The sequence below is a fragment of the Theobroma cacao genome, chromosome 7, assembly GCF_053813885.1.
Source record: "Theobroma cacao isolate CCN51 chromosome 7, ASM5381388v1, whole genome shotgun sequence".
In the NCBI taxonomy this organism is placed as follows: Eukaryota; Viridiplantae; Streptophyta; class Magnoliopsida; order Malvales; family Malvaceae; genus Theobroma; species Theobroma cacao.
Genome location: NC_142645.1, coordinates 36,920,301 through 36,929,095, shown reverse-complemented (window position 1 = coordinate 36,929,095; position 8,795 = coordinate 36,920,301).

Below are 8,795 nucleotides of genomic sequence, written 5' to 3'. Positions count from 1 at the left end.
AACTTGTCTGCGTTATCGAATTGCTAATTAATTACTTTAATCATCCATTAATTATGATATGTGAACGAGAACCATCTCATTCAATGCATCAACGTGGCGATAGAGAGAAAAAAAAAAAAGGGAGGAAAAAAACAAAGGGGAGAGATGGGACCAAGAAAGAGGTAAGCCGGCAACTGAGCCGGGGAGTGGAGAGTCGGCATCAAGAGTGGTGGAGGATGGGCGATCTTCAAAGCCAAGCTCACTTTCTTCTTCGTCTTCCTTTTATTATATCTAATATTTTGCCTTTTTTGTTTCTAATATAGGGGGTTTGACCACTTGCAGAGGTTGAGGTGTGATTTTCATTGGGTGGGTACTACGTATGTATGGCAAATTGGGTTTATGCCCTCAATGTAAAACTGTTGTGCACATGCTGTTTCATTAACTTAGCTACTCCATCACTATCTACTCCTCGATTCTTTTCACGTATACTCGAAGAATACTTCTGAGATCTTACAGGCTTTTGTTTTGATACGCTTATTTGAAGAGTTTTTCAGCTATGGGCCTTTCACCATAAAACATATGGCTGGATAAGTACAGGTCCATGCGTCCTCTGCTTAGGCTGCAAGTCTGGCCTATTAAAGTGTGAGGCCGAATAAAAATGATCCAAGTTTATTCGTTTTCTAAGTACTTTAAGTGTGGTTCACATTTTTAATTTAAAAGATTTATTTGATAAGTATAAAAAACCTCATATTTATTTATCTAAGATCTTTCTATTTATTATTGACGTGGAATTTGTAATACATGATGGCTTACATAGAGTTTTTTTTTTTCAAATTTTTTGCGTTCTAATATAACTAATGTTTATTTTCAAAGATTCAATTTTTAATTTATTACTGATATATATGTTAAATTTGATATTATTTTTATGTTTCTACTTTAATTAATTTAAATTATAACTTTATTATAAAGATGAACATGAGTATTATTCTTTTTACTATACCTACCGTTTCTGTTTCCTTGAAGAGAAAACAGATATATCATGATAAGGTCAAAGCTATCATTGATTCTATAAGGGAAGCTGGTATTAAATTTCTTTCAACAGGAAAAAGAATAATATATAAATTAAGCTGAATTTGCTAGCTTATGAAGCTGTACTTTTCAAATTTTTTTAATTTTGTTACAGGAAGAATTTTTTTTGAGGAGATGATAATAAGAAGACCACCACGGTTTCATAAGAGGAACCTTTTCTCACCACATAGGCATTGAAGACTCCAACTTTGCTGAACTTCAAGCCATCCATCAGGGACTTTAACTTCTTTTTTGCTTCACCATGGACATCTAACCGCCAGCTGGAGGTTGAAAGTGATTCTATCAATGCCCTCCTTTGGGTCAAGGACAACAGCAAAGTCCCTCGGGAAATGAAGTTCCCTTTAAATGCCATTGAAACTCTTATTGGGAACAACATTGGCATCACCTTCAAGCATATTAGCCGTGAGGGAAGCGCTCTGGCAGATGGATTGGCCAAGGCTGGAGTCATCAGGGACATCAATCACAGTGCATTTTTTGAACTTATGGAAGCGGAGGGCTGTTACTGACGTGGTCTTGATAGGATTGTATTTTATCTCTCTGCTTTGGTTGTGTTAAGTGATTATAAGCCTTTTGTTAATATGTTTCCTTTATCTAGTTGTCAGCTCATCCGACACCTCTGATGATTGCCGGTCCCCATTTGAGGACTCTATTGTTCATTGCAAGCCTCATAAGGCTTTGCTTGTTGTAGTCTCCATGTTAGACTTTATGAATAAATTCACTGCCTTTCAAAAAAAATAATGAGAAGACGTATGGCTGAATGATGTCCATGCAACTGTTGTGGCTTGGGATTTCCCTCGTGGTCATGGACAGAATCCATCTATTCTCTTTCGAGTGTTAATTATCTCCTAATCTTCGGTTCCACGCTCCCGATGGTCCATCACCATCTTACGAAATGGACAGCAGAAGTGCAATAATTACCCCTAGCTGACTCATAATGTACTGAGTTTGAAAACATGTGGTTACTGTCCCCTCTGCCCCTTGTTTTTCTTTTGTGCGGATATGATTGACATGTAATGCAACCGGACAGATATGATTGAGGTGTCTGAGAATACAGTTGTACATTTTTCTTTTCTCAATCATGTCTTTTAGTGAATGAAAATGATCTTGTTAACTGCACCTAACCATCACTGTTTAGTGGCTAATATATTCTGCAATATAAACATGAAACAGTAACCGCTATAAACAACCCATACATGTAGGCAGGAACACAAGGCCCCTGAAACAAGCATTGCAGAACACCAATAAAACTTTTCCGGTAACTCCCGCAGACCTGCAATGACTCAACCCCCTTAAAAACAACAATGAAAAAACACAGATCCTTACAATAAGTAACAGCACCTGGAATGACATAAAACCAACCCCACCAAACAGATTCCATCAAACAAAGCCCTAATCAACGGGCTCTTGGATATTTCTTCAGGATTAAGGTTTTTATGTAGCCTACAATGATTAATGGCTCCACAAGAATTAACTTTCTAAGAAGAGGGAAATTTGTGTAGTTTAAAGCAATCTCAGCGTGGATGAACCTACATGCAACTGAGATAATAAACTAGCTGGTGGATAATTAAAAGCATTAGCTTAATTATCCTGAGATCCGAATTTTCAAAAAAAAAAAGTTATCCTGAGATCCTGTAAAAAATATAAATTATATTTCTAATTCCATTACCTTGACAGGCCAGAATAAATTGTAGTAGATCTTTTACCTCAATCAAGGCTGACAACATCACTTGAAAGGCACGTTAAATTAGGAAACCAAGAAATATCGAGCAACCAACCGAAGTGCGTAGTCAACTACGCACAAACCTCCTTCAGGCTTCAACCCAAGTTAACGAATCAAGATACGATGAGACTAAACCAACAGACCTTCCATGAGTCGTTGGATGAGATGATTGAACAAAGTCTGGGAGGTTTTGGACATGTACAGTTGATACAAGCAATTCTTGTTTCACTGCCTCTGCTCTTTGACGCCCAACAAACATTCATTAGCGTCTTCACCTACGCAGTTCCGACATGGCACTGCACTGATGATACTACTTGCAGCTCAAATTTAGACATTTGCAGTCTTTCTAGGAGTTCTTGGTCTTGGGATGGTCCTTCTGATAGGACGATCGCCTCGGAATGGAGCCTTGAATGTGCTAGTTCAATCATCACTGGCTTACCTTCATCGTCCTTCTTCATGGGGTGCCTGCTGGGTGGGTTTGCCTTCTCCACCCTCGGTGACTCATGTCTTGGTCGTAAGAAACTGCTTTTCTTCTCATGTTTGGCAATGTCTATATCTACTTCTGCTACCGTTTTATCCGCCAACATCCGGATGTATTCACTCCTGAGATTTGTCTGTGGATTTTTCCATTCATCTATCATGACAACAGCCCTTGTGTTGTTAATGGAGATGGTAGGAAAGCGTTGGCGTGGTCAAGTAGGGATTATTGCATTTTTCTTTTACACCCTAGGATTATTATCTTTGCCAGCTATAGCTTACACAAACAGAGGTTCCTCATGGAGAATTCTTTATTTTTGGACTTCCATCCAGCAATAGCTTACTGCATAATAGTTTATTTCTTTGTTAGTGAGTCCCCAAGATGGCTTTTCCTGCAGGGGCGTGAAGTTTGTTGATGAGTAATACTTGCATGGTGGTTGTGTCAGGGGGTTTTCTCTTGATCCGTGTGGCTTAGTCTTTGCTTTGGTAAAAAGGGTTAGAAAGGTTAGTAATCTTCTCAAGTTAGTGAATTATGATTGATTTTGACAAGCACAAGAGAGTTGAGAGTACAAAGAGAGAGTTTTTATTGATAGAATTTTTAATACAAGAGTCATTAGTCTCAAATGTGGGGGCTCAAGGGGTTTATATAGCCTAGGACTCTTTGGAGCCGTTACAAAGCAGTTCCCAACAATTAGGGGCTGTTTTGAACTCTGTTGGGCCCTTCTTATGCACCCCTAGCACTGTTGCCAACGGCAGGCAACGGTTGCCTCGTAGGCCTCAAGCTGGCTAGTGCTTTTCGCGCTTCTGGTAGACTACCTGGACAGTTCGCACGTACCCGCTACACGTTAGTCTGCCAGCTCTGCTGCGTGCCATTTTTCTACATGTCCCGTCTGCGTACTGGCTCGCACACACTGTCTGTCTGCTGGCTTGCGCACTCGCCCGACCATGGGTGTCGATGACTCAAGCCCCTTGGCACCAAATTGGGATTCCAGCCCTCGTTGCTCGCTCGTCTTCAAGCTAGCTCGCCCACTCTCGAGCCTCAAGCCCTTGCCATCGGACTGCCTCGCCCGCCTCCGCAAAAGGGGCGTGACACTCTCCCCCAACTATTTCGGCAACGCCCTCGTTGCCTGCTGGTCGTGGAACTGTTCCACTAGGTCCTTGAATTGCCACAACGCCTGAGTCAGCTCCCAACAAGTCTCACTCGCTGGCAATCCCCTCCACTAGACCAGGTATTGATGCTGCGGTCGGTGGTGTTTCCTTCTTAGAACCCTCTCGGCCAGCATTTGCTCGACTTCCTGGTCGTACGAGGCCTTCTGCCCCATGGGATGCCGCTAGCTGCAGTTCCTGCTCGGGTCGTTGGGGTCTGCATGGTATGGCTTGAGCATGCTCACGTGGAAGACCGGATGCACCTTATGCTCGGATGGCATCTCTAGCTTGTACGCCGCACGACCCACTTTCTTCTCGACCAGAAGGGCCCCTCGTACCTCCGGACCAACCCCTTGTGTAGCTTCGGGTGACGGAGAACCAAGTGAAGCTTCACCAACACCAAGTCCATTTGTTGAAGCTCACGTCCCGTCGGTGCCTATCCGTCCACTTCCTATACTTCTTGGTGGCACGCTCAAGGCTTGCTCTAGCCAAGTTCTGTTATGTGTGCCAATCTTAGGCGTATCGAAAGGCAACTGGTGTTGGTCCCATATAGCTGCTGACTAGGGCCCCCGGGGTCATCGATTGTTGCCCTATCACCAGCTCAAATGGGCTCTTCCTGGTCGGCTTCCGCTGTTGCAGGTTGTAACTGAACTGTGCAACGTCCAGCAGCTTTGCCCAATCCGATTGGGTGTTGCGGACAAAGTGTCATAGGTAGATCTCCAACAGGTGGTTTACTCGTTCTGTCTGCCCATCCGTCTGCGGGTGGAAGTTAGTCGAGAAGCAGAGCTTGGACCCTAGTAGCTTAAATAGCTCGGTCTAGAACTTGCCTATAAAGCGCCTATCCTTGTTGCTCACTAAGCTTTTCGGTAAGCCCCACAGCTTGACCACGTGAGCCATGAATGCCTAGGCTGCCTCTTCAGTTGGGCACTCTCGTGTGACCGGCACAAAGGTCTCATACTTGCTAAACTTGTCCACCACAACCCTTATAGCACCAAACCCATTAGTTGTAGGCAGATTAGTGATAAAATCTAAGGATACGGATTGCCACGGTTGGTCGGACAGCTCTAGGGGCTCGAGCATGCTCGCTAGCTGTTGCTGCTCGCCTTGTCTTGCTGGCAGACCAAGCATGTCCACAATAGGCCTCGACGTCCTTGGATAGCTTGGGCCAATAGTAGCGTGCCGCAATCAGTGCCTCCGTCCTCTCAGCACCTACGTGTCTTGCCCACAAGGAGTCGTGGTGCTCTCGCATGATCTCCTTGCGTAGCCCCTCGGTCTATGGCAGATAAACTTGGTTTCCTTTGGCCATGAGCAGGTCCCCATCCATCCAAAATCACCTCGTCTTGCCCACCTTGGCGCACTCGATGATGGCCTGTGCTGTGGCATCTCTTACAAGCCCTGCACGAATCCTGGCCAACAACTCGTCCTACGCTTGGTTGTTGGCTGCCAGTTTTGCCTTGTGGCTCAGCCCATCAGCAACTCGATTGATGGCACCCGGCTTGTACTCCATGGTGAAATCAAATTCTGTCAAGTACACCTACCACCTAGCTTGCTTGAGGGTCAGCTTCTTTTGGGTTTGGAAGAAGTTGTTGGCTATGTTGTCCGTCCTAACCACGAACCGCGCCCCAAGCAAGTAGTGCCGCCACACCTTCAAGCAATGCACTACCGCTGTCATCTCTTTCTCTTGAGCCGTGTAGCACGGCTCGGTGTCATTGAGATTCTAGCTCTCGTACGTCACTGGGTGGCCTTGCTGCATGAGCACCCCACTTATAGCGTAGTCTGACGCATCAGTGTGCACCTCATACAGCACACTCGGGTCTAGCAAGCGCAGCACAGGCTTCTCGATCATGGCCTGCTTCAGCTATTAGAACGCTCGCTAGCACTCGGGGCCCCATCGTCATGCACGGTTTTTGCACAACAAGTCGGTCAAAGGTGCTGCGATGCTAGAGTATCCTCGCACGAACTTGCAGTAGTAGTTTGCAAGCCCCAAGAAACTCCGCAGCTCAGTCGCCTTAGTGGGCTACTCCTACTCATTGATATCTTGGACCTTGGCCGCGTCCATCCTAATTCGGCCTCCCCCAATGATGTGGTCGAGGAATAGGATATCCGGTTAGGCAAAGCAGCACTTTTCCTGCTTAACATACAGCTGGTGCTGCCTTAGGCTCTCAAACACAGCCCTCAAGTGTCCCACATGTTCTGCCATGGTCTTGCTAAAAACGACAATGTCGTCAAGGTATACGACCACAAACTTGTCAAGGAACGATGACAATACCTTGCTCATGAGCGTGCAAAACGTCGCGAGGGCTTTGGTTAGGCCGAAGGGCATGACTAGGAACTCGAAGCTGCCGTAGCGCGTTACGCAGACAGTCTTCTCTTGGTCCCCCTCGGCAATCCTCACCTGGTATTACCCGGACTGCAGGTCAAGTTTGGAGAAGACTTGGGCCTTATCTAGCTGGTCGAACAGCTCAGAGATGTTGGGGATTGGATAGTAGTTTCGGATGGTCAGCTTGTTGAGTGCTCGGTAGTTGATGCACAACCGTAGCATCCCATCGTGCTTCCTTTGGTAGAGGATAGGCGCACCATAGGGTGCCTTGCTAGGATGAATAAAGCCTGCCTCGATCAACTCAGTAAGTTTTCGGTGTAATTCAGCTAGCTCTAGGGGTGCCATTCGGTAAGGTGCCCTCGCAGGTGGCTGCACGGGCGGCACAAGCTCGATCTTATGGTCCACCTCGCGCTTGGGTGGCAAGGAGCTTGGCAGCTTGGTTGACATGACATCTGTGTACTGGTCCAGCACTCCCTCTACCTCGTTCAGCACGGGTGCAACCTCGCTCGGCTTACCCTCATTTAAGGACAGCGTGGCTACAAAGGTCTCCTTCGCCCCTGCGCACACCATCCGTTAGCTATATGGTGCTCAGCGTCTTGGTCTCGCATTTCTACTCACGCCTCACCAGCACCATACATTATCCTCGAGGGTCAAGAATCATAATGCAGTTCAAGAATAGGACAACCATGCCATTTATTCGGTCAAGGAAATCTACCCCAATCACAAAGTCATAATCATCCAAAGGAATGACTTTAATAATTTCATTATCGACCCACTCACCTAACTGCACGTCCAGGCTGCTTGCGGTGCCAATGGTGGGGATCTCCTTGCTGTTGACAGTCTTGATGCGCACTACCCTTGCCTTGGTGTCCAGCCCCAACAACTTTGCTGTCTCATTAGAGGTGAACAGATCGCTTGCTCTCATGTCAACTAGCACTTTCAACTTCTTGCCCTCCACCGTTATGTCCGCAAACATCAGGCCCTTGTTACGGCTCGACTTGTGCTATTTTAGTGCCGTCAGCATCATGGTGCCTAATCTCAAGGAATCCCGCTGCTGTTGCCCTTCATTTCCCTCCTCTTGGGTGATGGCAGATAGCTTAGCCCTCTTGGGGTAGTCTCAGACCAAGCGTGGCCCGTCACATAGGAAATATGTCAAGGACCTTTTGCCCTTATTCTCCGCACGGCTGCCTTGGTCAGTACCCCGTGTGCTGCCTTGCCCGCTGGTAATGCTCCTCGATAGTGGCTTGGTAGTGGCCTTAACCTTGGCCTTGCCTTTTCCCGCATACTTCTCCGCATCCCCCTTGCGAAACTCGATCAAGGACTCAGCCGCAGCCATTGCAGCAGTGATGTCTTGAACCCCGCCGCGTTGAAGCTCTTGTCTCGCCCACGACCTCAATCCATCGAGGAAGCAAAACAAGGCTTCCCGCTTGCCTAGGTCACTTATTTGCAGCATGAGTTCGGTGAACTCCTTCACATACTCCCGAACTCCCCCTTGCTGCGTTAGGTGCCTCAATTTTTTGAGCGCCTCATCTTGCACGTACTCGGGATAGAATTGCGCTTTCAGCTCATGCACAAAGTTAGCCTAAGTCGAGATGGCAGCTCCACCATGCCTCTCGTTACACCTCTTGCACCACCACAAACATGCAAAGTCAGTAAGATATATCGAGGTAGTGTTAATTTTCTTACCATCATCAGCAATGTTGGTGACCCGGAAGTATTGCTCCATCCCCCACACGAAGTTATCTATGTCTTGGGCACTCCACTGGCCCTTGAAGTCCTTCGATTTGGGGAAGTCCACCTTGCTAGTCGACTGCATGGCTAGCATTCCTCTAAGGAGTGCTTTGCACGCTTCGAGCTCGCTCATCTCGAGTCGCAGCTGCTCGGCCTCAGCCTCTCGCCTAGCATCACGCTGGGTTAATGCCTCAAGGGTCTCGTTGAGCGCGGCCTACAGGTCTTCTCGCAACTCCACCATTTGCTCCTCACACCCATCCGTCCGAGCCTCACCTGCCTCCCAACAGTCAGCCAGCTCTGCCACATGCTCCTCTTGGTGGGTCAGCCTAAACT